This window comes from Drosophila eugracilis, unplaced genomic scaffold (assembly GCF_018153835.1).
Source record: "Drosophila eugracilis isolate 14026-0451.02 unplaced genomic scaffold, ASM1815383v1 contig_2154, whole genome shotgun sequence".
NCBI classification, from domain to species: domain Eukaryota; kingdom Metazoa; phylum Arthropoda; class Insecta; order Diptera; family Drosophilidae; genus Drosophila; species Drosophila eugracilis.
In genome coordinates this window covers 13,487,396-13,499,582 of record NW_024573038.1, presented here as the reverse complement: position 1 = coordinate 13,499,582, position 12,187 = coordinate 13,487,396, and the positions used below count along the sequence as shown (strand labels likewise).

Here is a 12,187-nt window from a genome sequence, read left to right as displayed (position 1 = left end):
GTTATATTGGTACACTCTTCCCTAACATCTGTACCAAGTTTCAATGGAACATCCTCTTTTGTTTGGTTGTGAGAGGCGTAAAGTTACAAGTTGTTTTGCGAGCTCGGCGATTTTTTGCTTTTTTCGGTCTTGGCTCGCCTGGGCTCTTCCATTGGGACGATTGGGCTTTGGTTTCGATATCATAACCATATACCCATGATTCGTCACCAGTTATGACCCTTTTGAGTAAATCTGGGTCGTCGTTGACGTCATTCAACAGCTCTTGAGCGATGCTCATGCGACGGTTCTTTTGCTCAAAATTCAGCAATTTCGGAACAAACTTCGCTGACACACGACTCATACCCAAAACGTTTGAAAAAATTTCATGGCACGAGCCAAGCGATATACCGACATCTTCAGCAACTTCTCTGATAGTGATTCGACGATTTTCCAAAACAATTTTCGTCACTGCTTGAACGTTTTCATCAGTTGTTGACGTGCTTGGGCGTCCAGAGCGAGGCTGGTCATTGGCATCTTCCCGGCCATCTTGGAAGAGTTTGTACCACTTGTACACATTTTTTTTACTCAGAACAGTTTCACCGTATGCCACTGTCAACATTTCAAGTGTTTCAGAGCACTTAATTTTATTTTTTACACAAAATTTGATGCAAATCCTTTGATCCATATTTTTCGATAGCAAAAAATCGCCGAGCTCGCAAAACAACTTGTAACTTTACGCCTCTCACAACCAAACAAAAGAGGATGTTCCATTGAAACTTGGTACAGATGTTAGGGAAGAGTGTACCAATATAACAAAACAAAAAAATCGATAATCGAAAATATGTTGCCCGAGAAATTTGAAAAGTCACCTTACTTTTTGAACACACCTCGTATATGCCTCACCTGCATTCGTACATCCATATATATTTACATACAAGCGCATTTAATACGAGTTACGAGTTACATTTCATCGCCACGAAACTGTATCATAAGAAATGTAAAAAAAATCATATTTTTCACTTGATACTAAAACCTAATAATAATACTAAAAACTAAACATAACCGAAAAACAAACAAAACTCTGCATACTAAACAAAAACCAATCGCAGCTGCGCAAGAGAAAGTATAACGATGATAATTGCTTTATAAGGACTAACAAATCCAAAAACCAAAAATGAACAACAACCTAATACTCAAAATGCTGCATAACGCCTACCACGCCTACCTTTTTACCTTAACTGAAGCCTATATACTAGATGATCAACCGAAATTTTCGCGCTCTTCTCAAAAGATTTAAAATAAAATCATAATCACCACCAAGCCCAACTAACTCATTTTAACTGCTTGACACTGTGCATGAGCAGCGAATCTTTGCGCCGAGATAATTTTATATGCAACGTATACATATTTCTATCTATAGTATATATATACACCCCAATATATATACATATATATATATATATACACGCATTATACACCAAAAGCAAGCGCTTTACTTCAAATGCAAATGCAGTGCAATGGAGGAATGTTTATTACTCATTATTAAAATAAACGATTCCCGCATACTTATTAAACTACATTTAGAGGGTAATGTTGTGTATTGTACTACGCTTTTTACGTTGTTGTTTTGTTTCAACGCCCACCCCCCTGCGTTCCAGCATATGTATTATTATTGTAATATTGTAATTAGTTCTGCAAGTGATTACGGCTAAGTTAAATACTGCATTGTGCGCTTTGTTTTTGTATCTTCGGATATAAGTTGAATGATTGTATTTTTTGTAATTTAATTTTAAGCTTGAGGAATATCGCGTCTGATGTGGGTGAATCGCAAGCCAGGCCGAGATCGAACCATAAAAGGGATAAATATTAAACAAAAAAAAATGAAAAACCAACACAAGATTAAGGGAAACAACAAAACCAAATAAGAAACCAAAAACAAAAAAAAAAAACACAAAAGGAAAAACCAAACAAAATGGCATCTGTTATTAGGTTAAAAGAATTATTGATATTGTTTGCAAGAAAATGTGTGAAATATATATAAATAAAAATAAAATACCACTTAGCATAAAACAAACAGTGAACAGACAAGCAAACAACAACAACAAATTGTAATTGCAATTTAAAAATAAAATTAATATTTCAAATAATAAGAGAGAAGTTTTATTGGGTTTTATAAATTATGAAAGATTCCAAATTATTTTAACTTTGCATTATATTCTTTAGCTAGTTTTGTTTTTATTATTTTCCTGACTATTATTTTTGCTTACTCATATCCCAATCCATCCCACTGTGCCCCGTGCATCCGCAAAGGATTACGTCACTTGCCGCCATGTCTCTATCGACACGGAGACTGACCCTCGGCCATCAGCTGTTTTTACGGCCGAAGGATGATTGGGTGGCAGCACCAGAAGGCAGTGGGGCCATAGGGGACAAATGCCGCATGCACTGGCGGCAATCAGCTGTGGAGCTTTTGGAGCACTCGGAAAGCTGGCCAATCTGCAGAGCTTCCCAGAGAGATAGAGAGAGAGAGTTAGCCGAATAAGAGATGAAAGCTTTTTGGCTCCGAACGGGAAATAGGAGGCGACATCGAAAAGCAAGCGGCGCACCAGAGACCTTTCGGTGTTCGCCGCGCTTCGTCATCCTGCTTTTCCGAAATCGAAAATGCGTGCCAAACTGCATGAAAAGGAAAACTTGCTCAGTTGAGGTCTCAGTTCGGGTCGGGTTTGCAATTCAACAGCACTGCGGAAGCGGAGAAAATTCGTCACTATAGTGTACGGGCCAAACAACAATAAGCCAGCGTAGTAATATCGACTTCACCGCCCTGTCTCTATATATATATATATATATCTACTATACTGCTATATTCGTAAGAAAATCGGATTAAAAATGCAAAAGTGCCTATGCCCGCTGATTGGTGGTTCTAAGAAGTCGTGTGCCCTAAGAAATGATTGAAAAACGCGTGAAAATTGCAATGTGCGATATGAAAAGTGCATTTGTGTTTTGAATTTTGAACGTTGGCCGCCCCTTGGTAGTGTTTCCATTTTTTGCAGTGAGTGAGTGAGCGAGTGAGTTATGTAAAGCTCTGGTGTTGGGTTCTTTTTTTGGTGTTCTTGTTGTTGGGTGCGGGATAATAACCAACACCACTACCACTTGCAACAACAACAATGGCCAGTGGCAACTGCACCTTCACCACCACCAACAACAACAACAACAACAACAATATCAAGCGTGAGAAGCGACAATAAGCGTTGCAAGATTGAGTGGCTTAAAACAAAAAAGTGGTTATTAAAAATTAAAGGCAAGCGAATTAGAATGCAAAAAAATGGGATTTCGAAACGAGGATTGTGTTAGCGGTGGATATTAAGTATACGCACTCAAGGATTATTATGATTTTATGCAGAAATTAAAATATTTGAAAAATTTAGTGCAGTTTGTCGTGTTTAGCAATAATATGTTTTTAGGGTTACTGAAGAATTTATTTCTTACAAATTACAAGGCTGAAGAAGTGAGATAAAAAGATTTACTAACTAATTTTTAAAAAATATATGTAATTCAAATCACAAAACAAATTTAAGAATATATTTTTTAAAACATCGTTGGACTTAAAAACAAACCAAGGACATTTTTGAGATTTTACAAAAATATAAAGTATCCGTAACGTTGGCTCAAAGTTAGGGTTATAAAATATTCTAAAAATAATAAAAAAATTATCTGAAATTTGATACATTACAAAAATCTTAAGTTAGGTAAAAAGCCAGCATAGCCAGAATAGTTTCTTTCATAAAGAAAAACTTTTCTTAGTCCTACGAATGTTTTTAGCTCATTTTAAATGTCATTTAAGAAAATCTTAAAAATATTTTATTCTAAATTTAATAACAAAGAGAAATTTCCTGCATTTCAAAAAATGTTTAAAAATAACAGAACTTTGTCAAACATGCAAATCTTGTCCAAAAACTAACTCAAGTTGAGGGAAAACCACCCAAAGTTCTCGCCAAAGTTTATGTAAAACCATAAGTTTTCGCTCCACTCCCCCTCTGGGGTGTAAATCAATCAAAAATCATTTACAACGGCTTCAATCCCTCGCAATCGGCTGAGTGAGCTATATCATAACACAATCAGTTTGGGTATCGGCATCAATTACCAATTATAACTTGACAATAAAATCGCCAAGTGTCCGCATAAAGAGCCCAAAAGCCAAACAGACTTACACACACAGAGTCGCCAATCAATTCGCTTTTAGCGGTCTCTCTTCGACTATTTTTAGTTGCACTTGCTTTCCTTTAGTTTTTTTTTTTTTTACTTTGCTCAATATTAGTGTCAAGGTGCAGCCAGTGCATAGAGACAGGGATGGAAATATAGTCTGAGACAGAGACGGCGACAGTCGAGCCAAAAGAACAAGTCAAGAAAACGCGCAAGAAAAAAAAAGGGGCACCAAGGGGGAAACCCCTAGTTTTCTTGGCGGCGGCAACGACGACATCGCGAGAAAGCAACACACGAAAAGGTGGCTATCAAAAAATAATAACAAAAACAACAACACAGAATAGGGGGTGGCGGTGCAAGTGGGTGGTGGGACATCCTACATACAAGACTTGTCACATCGAACAGAAAGAAATTGAATTTATGTCTTGGGTGGGTTGCCTTCAATGACAATTAGGCTGCTATAACCGCAGGTCTCTCTATATATATATCAAATATATATGTGAGTATATACGCTAACGCTAAGAGCAGTGGTAACGGTAAAGCTATAGCTAACAGCTAACAGGCAACGTAACGGAACCGTGGCGCGTGTTTCGCTCGAAAGGTAAATCGCGTTAGCAACAACAACAAGGATACGCAGAGCTCAGCTTTCAGGTTTCAGGCGGCGACCCACATTACTTAAATTACGAACTACACGCAAAGTCGCCGAAAGCCCACACACAACTGGGAAAAGTCACACACGCTGTTTAGTCATTCCTTCAGTTAGCCAGTCAGTCAGTTAGTCAGTCAGTCAGTCATTCAGTATGTTCGCCAGCCAGTCAGTCCGTTGATCAGTACGTCAGTCAATCATTAGCCAAAATGCCTTATGAGTCAGCCTGTAAGCGAAGTACACACGAAGGAAATTCTAGTAATTTGGCTATAACAAGGATAATAGCCATAGAGGAATAGTTTTACTTCAACCAACCTTTTAAGAAAGTTATTAAAAGTATATCATGATTTTAAATTTAAAGGAACCAAGTTTAGACATTGATATTTATAAAAGAACTTTGTGCATGAATCTTCGTGGTCATAGTAATAGCTTAAGAATTTAAAGGAATCCCAAAGCTCTACAAAATCTACAAAGTATATCACAAACGATCCTACTTTGTAGTTTAGAAATTCAAAGAAATGGGGAAAAGGTTTTTTGAATTACAATCCCTGAACTTAGCTCAAGAAATTCCCTTATTTTGATCAACACCCCTATTTCTAACAGTGCTAAATCCACGTCCTCGACCATTGCGTGCTCCTGGGTGGAGCCTCCACCAAAGAAAAGTGGCAAAGTGGGATATGGGATATAGTGGACGACATGGGGGCGTTATAAGATGGCGGGGACAGGAAGACATGTTGCATATTTCGGGGCGTGTTTGGCTGGTAGACAAAAATGTCGTATTCAACGAAATACCCGGCATACCAATGCCGTGTTAAGGACAGGCAGACATTGAAACAAAAGGCATTTCTCTGACCGCCACCCTCGCAGTAATGAGATGAAAAACAACTCAGCGGTTGAATTTGTTTTCACACACGAGAATAACATTAAAAAAAATAAAAACACACAATTAAATTAGATTTAGTATCGCTTGTTTTTTGGCTTGTTGAACGCCGAACCATCACATGTAGACATGGTATTTTTGGTCGGTTTTGCTTTGGTCTGATGCTTCGCATTTTTGCATTTCTCTTTGCATTGCTTTGGTTTATTTTTAACATCTTTGCTCGGAGCGTGTGAACTATTCTATCCCCCTTTATTACATTGTCTTCTGTAAGAGAAAATGCATAAGGCTAAGGCTATGATTTATTATCTCTTTTGACCTTCTCCTATGGCTATCTTATTTCCTTTAATAAACTTCCAAAAATTGCCTCATAAATGCGTAGAAGCATAAAAATAGTCGTAATTACTTAGAGATGCAATGCCAATTGAATTCACAGCCAAACGGGTTATTTTTGTTTAATTTCATTGCCTTTAAGCGAACCATTTTCACGCGAATACGCCTGGCAATAATCTAGTGCATAAATAAATAAAAATAGTTCATTGAGGCAGAAGACAAACACGATTTTTACAGCCATATAGCAGTGCCTACTCACACACATTCACCCACAAATGTGCCATGTTAATATATATATATGCCAGTATAGGAAGTGCAAGAAATTATTTATTAATGAATAGCTGGGAAATGGCGAGTGTATGGCTATACATCGAGGTGGTTGAGTTGAAACAAAATGAATAATAAAATATTATTTTGGAAAAGGGGGAATTCTGGGCAATTATTTACCCAAAGAAGTTTTGGGAATAGAAAAACAAATTAACTGCGTTTACGCAAGTTTATTTAAATTTAAGAAAATATTTTAAAATAATTTGAGTTTGGTTAACTATTTTTCTCTAGTTTTGTCTTACTTTCAATGCAAATAATGTTTCCGTTTACTACTTTTAATATTTTCTTTAACAATATGAATTCAAATTCATTTTCCTTTTGCCGATTTCTTTTAAAATGTAAATTTCCCACTTGCGGTTTTCTGCCAATGCCACACCAATAAGCCATCTTTTAAAAACTTTTAGATCACAACTTAAAATCTTGCCAGGCATGGATCCCAGAACTTGCTCTTTCTTTTGCCGACTTTAACTTATTTAAAGAAATAAAAAAATAAAACTTGAGCTCTTCTCGACCTCTTCAACTCTACCAGATGCCATTATAAATTTCAACCAAGACATTGCCCGTCGCTCCCAAAAAGACTTTTATCTGGGACCCTGGCTTTACATCACTTTCCATAAGTTTCCACCTCAAGGCAAGTGTTTTTTGCAGCATGCCCCCCATTTTCCGCCAGCTAACTGCTTGGCAAATTGCTGCCACTTACATAAGCAGCTCGGCCATCACTTACTCAAAAAAGGGAAAATACAAAAAGTTTTCCTGGCCAAAAAGTGGCGCCAAATGAGCAACTGAGTGGCATACGAAAAAAAAAGAAGAAGAAGAAAGAAAGAAATCACAAAACTTTAGCATACATCACAGGGCAGTTAAGACTTCAAAGTAAACAAAACAATCGTAAAAGACGAGTGCGAATGTGGTAACAAAACAAAGAGCAAGGAACATGAAAATAAAAGGTAGGGAAATAAACCAAATCACATGGCCAAACATAAAGCGTCAAAAGTTGGCCCCAAAAATAAGGCCAAAATAAAATAAGAAATGAAATAAAACTTTGGATGGGGTGAGAAGCCAAAAGCAGTTGTTGTTGTTGTTTTTGTGTTTTCCAAGGGGTGGTGGTGGTTGTTTCAAAGGACCTAACACCCCAACACCAGTGCAAAATCCAAAGAAAAACAACAAAAAACAGTAAAAAAAAAGAAATATACATTTCAAAGTGTCGTACGGTGTCGGTTGTTCGCGAGTGTTAGTGCGAAATCCTGTGTGTGTCGTTCGTCAGGCGATGCGATGCGTGTCCTTGCAACTTTCGGTTCAGACCTCGCCCTACAGCCCACCTACCCCTCGTGCCACCTCTCGCTCACTCACCCGACCCTTCTTGCTCACTCAAACGCCCCTTTCTTGCTCACTCCCACTTGCCCACAGCCAGCGGCAATTGCACATAAGTTGCAACAAGCAAAGTAACTACAACTACAACAACGACAACAACAACCGCAGCAAAAAACGTAACAAAAACGGTAAAAAAAAAAAAATACAAACAACGCAACATTGTAAGCGGGGCTGAAAGGCGTTGCCAGATTGTTGGCCAACAACAACAACTACAACCACAACAGCTAACAACAGCTAACAACAATTGCCCAAAGGGCCAAATGAACGTTGTTGGCTAGTCCGTCTGTCGCCCGCTTGATGGCGCTAGCTACCTAGCCTGGCCCAAAAACAACTACAAAAACAACTACAACTGCCGCTGGAAATCCTGTCGCTAATTAGGTAAGTCACAGCCATTCGGCCGCAAGGAGTGTGTCCTTTGTGGTCAGGAGGAGGCGAGGCGATGGGCATATTATTTCATTTCGTGAACCGGCCTGTAATTATGGCAATTTACGTCAGCCGCGAGTGCAGTAAATGTTACACATACGCCACGTTGCCATCTAGCTTATTTTAATGCTTTAATTTTTGACTCTCTATTCGATGGTTATCATGTTAGTAAATTAAGGGTATTAATATGTGTTTTTGTGTTAAACATTTCCTTAGACAGAAAATAGAATTATTATAGGCAATAATTGCATAAAAGTTAAAATTTAAAAGTGACTTTAAAAATGATATCCGATAAAGATAAGGAAACCACTTCCTTTATTATTATCTCCAACATGGTTACTCTCAGTTAAAACTTTTAAAATTATGTTGGCAAAAACTATTACCTAGCACTTTCCTTCATGTTTAACTTATTTCGGAAAATTGTTAAGCAATTTACATGCCGCTGCAGCTGGCGAGTGGCACAGCTTAAATGCGATATTTACATTTTTGCATCACTTATTTTGCCTTCGGCAGTCAATCGATGTTCTCAGCGAAACGAAAAACAGCTTTCGATCCGATTTCTCTTCATTTTTGGGAAAAACCACGTTGCGCCAAATTGAATTTTCTGGCTAAACTGCATCGAGGGAGCTGAGGGGTCATATAATCAAACACGCAGGTAAAATGACGCTGCAATGTTTGGCTTTCATTTCGCGTTGAATAGAATCATCCATTGCATTATAGGTTGATGATAAATTGCATTCAATGATTGTAAATTTGACGTGTCCTATATTCTCTACCGATTCGGCCATCTGTTTCTGTTTATTTTTGTCCTTTTCCAGCTGTCAATAGGGATTTACCTCACTCCGCTAAATATACTGTTTCATGGGTATCTTTTCGTTGGAATTCCCGGTCAATTGCATTTTTTGCCAAAGTTTAAATTGTGGCCTGAAATGACAGGAATTCACCTCGTTTTCGTTTTTGTTTTTGAACCACGCAAGTTCAATTGGGTTTATTATACAGAAAACAGTTGGAAAATTGGCTGAAAAGAACACAAAGCAAATAGAAAGAAAAATATGTTTTCTGTCCATTGGAATTATTAAAAAATGAACTCAATTCCTAGCTTACCATTTACCACACTGTTTTCTCTGTATGACAAAAATGTTTCGTGCTCTTGCTGACTTATGCTTAATATTTGTGGAAAAGCATATTCCATAGAAGATATTCTCGGCATTTGTAGATGATTGTAAAATTCTGACCTACATACAGGTAAAGGTAACTGAAAGCCGAACATTAAACATTGAGCCCGGGGGGGGTTGAAAAGCGGAGGCGGTGTCCTGGCCAAATGGAAAATCAACAGCAAAGAGAAAGAAAAGGCCAGCAGGCAAATAGAAGGAGATTCTGGGGCTAACTGGCTTCTCTTTTTACTGGGATCAGGCGGACAATTGAATGGCCCGAAGGCACAGCCAACTAGTTTTTCCTTTTCCCCCCGTTTGGTTTTCCACAACGGAGCCTCTATTCTGCTCGCCCCTCGCTGTATTCTTTCTTCTCTCGCGTTGGCCCGTCCTTTTGTTGTCATAACTGGACGAACATCAGGACCAAAGCTGACAGCTCAGCTGATTTATGGTCAAAGATGATGGTTTTATAGTTGAAATGGTTAAAATATGGCAACAGAATTGGATTTGTTAATAAACATGATTCGAGGAAATCAAAGTTCTAGTCAACTTTAGTCTAAAAATTGTTAAAAAATAACCTTTTCCTTTTCCTAAACTTATTTTCTGTAATGTTATATTAAAAAACTTAACAAATTTGTTTACAAAAATTTCCTTTAACTTAGTTTCTTTTCACAATCACTTTTTGGCAACACTGATCACTAGCCGTAAAGCGGCGGAGCTCAGGAAAAAAGGCTCATCCTGTTGGCAGGACTATCTGGCAAGTTATTGGCTCTGCTGTGGCGGCTGCATGTGTTATCCTTTTTATGTTTGGACAGCCGCAGCAAGCAGCATCAGCAGGAGCACCAGTAGCGGCAGGAAAACTGCACTTGTGCAACAACTATCTTCCCAGCTCCCACTTCCGTTGCCGCTCCTTTTAGCTCACCCTTTGTGTGCACTCAATTTAGCCATTTCTTGCAATTCGGCGCTTTCTTTTGGGAGGGGGTTGGGGAGAGAAGCTGCGGTGATTCCCCCACCGGCACACACCACTACCACCGCAGCCAGAACAAATTTAATCTATTCTGAAAGTTTTCCATGTGCGCCAAGGGAGCTACTAGCTGCAAGTGTTCGTGGGCTGCGGGCTTTTCGGGGCTTTCGTCTGTCTTTGCCGAACAGGCTGCCAGAAAATGTGACAGCAACTAATTAAGTCAGTCGGGAAATTGCACTCGACATTTTGCGAGGTGAAAGGAGCGAAAGTGTCAGATGAATTGGTGTGAGAGAGAGCCAAAAGAGAGATTCCAAGGGCTTCGCACCCTGAAAGTGGTTGCTTTAACCTTTTTTTGCTTTGGCCTGGCATGGCATGGCAGGACTCCAATGAATTGCCGCAGAGTAGCAGAATGAAATTAAGGTCGCTTTGATTTGATTTTGATGCAATTACTTGCTGAATCCCTATAGAAAATCAAAAGCGTGGGCCACAGAAATGCTAATGCATTGATTGGCAATTTTGGAATTAGTGAGGCTTGGGATTTGCCGGAAAAGAAAATTGTTTTGAAAAGTAAACTGAAAGTCTGGCAAGTCTAAAGGTTTTTCTAGGACATTTAAATCAGTTTTATTGAGTTGTTTTCATTTAAGTTTTAACTCCATAAAAATAATATAAATGTAAATCGTGTTGGGTCAATAAATTAATCTGATAATATGTTTGATTTGTGGCCAATTAATCAGCCTTTAACTTTGTGTACAAAATATAAATAAATTAATAAACTTAAATCATTAAAATGGCATTAAATTTAGTAAATCTGTGATAAGTTTATCATCCCCCCTTAAGTTGCATCTAGTTCTTATCCAAATTTTCACCTTTTTAACCAATTGATTGTTGGCCAAAACCAATTCCGGTTATGTTCTGCCGCATTACGCATGCAACCTCGTGGCTTAGTGTCAAATTATCAGCTACTTATTATTATTACAGTTATTAGAACTGGCCGGGGGGTGCAGCCTTCGTTGGCCCAATCAATGTCAGCTGTTGTCATTGTTAGCGATTTTATTTGCTGCCCTTTTTTTGTTGTTGCTGTACGCTTATGTAAACCCTGAAAAGCGGACAAAAGGCTGCCAAATAGCGCAAAATGTGCGCCAATTTAGTTGTCGTTTAATTTGATGGCACAGCCGATTTGGCAGGCAAAACGGCAGTGGAGGATTAGGCCCTAGCAATGGTGGCCACGTCATGAATGACTGCCCAGGGCAAAAATTGCTGAGGAAAGCGGTAGCTCAAAAAAAAAAAAAAAGGAAAAACAAGTCGCAAAAAGGAGAGCTTCCTATCGAAGGCTGAGCGGCAGCAGGACGAAAATAAAAGTGACCAGCAATAAAATGCTAAAAGGAGCCTACAAGTACATATATAGTAGAGCAGGAGGAAAGGAACGATAATAAAATACACAGTCTAACTTCAGTAACTCGAACTGTGGTGTTGAATCTGAATTAACATGTAAATCGTCAAGATATAAGATATATTGATAATAACTTAGGGAGTCTTAATACTACTACTACTAATAATAAATGTTGCGGATCTTCAAATTGGTTTCTAAGAATTACAATGATGTAGAAAAGCCCGCTTCCCACGAATATTAAAATTGAAAAGAAAGAGATTTAAAATTCTGGCTTACAGGTTAATAGTGAATTAACATCAAGGGCTTACAGCTTAACATAAACATAACATCAAGAGCCTAAAGCTATCGATTGTTTTGCTTCGGCGTTGCCAGACTGCTCAAAGGATATAATTTGAACAAAAGTGACAGTGATCATAAAGAAATAATAAAGAAGCACCTTTCAGATAAAATATTGCTTTAGGAACACAGATTACAGATAAATATCATTCTTTTAAAATCCCATCCTACCGAGGCTTGACTGTATATAACA

At 38.2% G+C, this 12,187-nt stretch overlaps 1 protein-coding gene across 23 annotated transcripts in view; it reads left to right on the top strand.

Annotated features, from left to right (window-relative positions):
* The first annotated feature begins 2,619 nt into the window (after window positions 1–2,619).
* LOC108118204 (glutamate-gated chloride channel) overlaps window positions 2,620–12,187 on the top strand; it is a 53,967-nt gene continuing 44,399 nt past the window's right edge. For 15 of the 23 annotated variants that reach the window (XM_017230763.2, XM_041818193.1, XM_041818192.1 and 12 more), the window contains exons 1-2: window positions 2,709–2,845; window positions 7,767–8,108. The gene's annotated coding sequence lies outside the window, so the exon portion shown is untranslated. The other 8 variants (XM_041818181.1, XM_041818174.1, XM_041818177.1 and 5 more) reach the window with 8 other exon arrangements.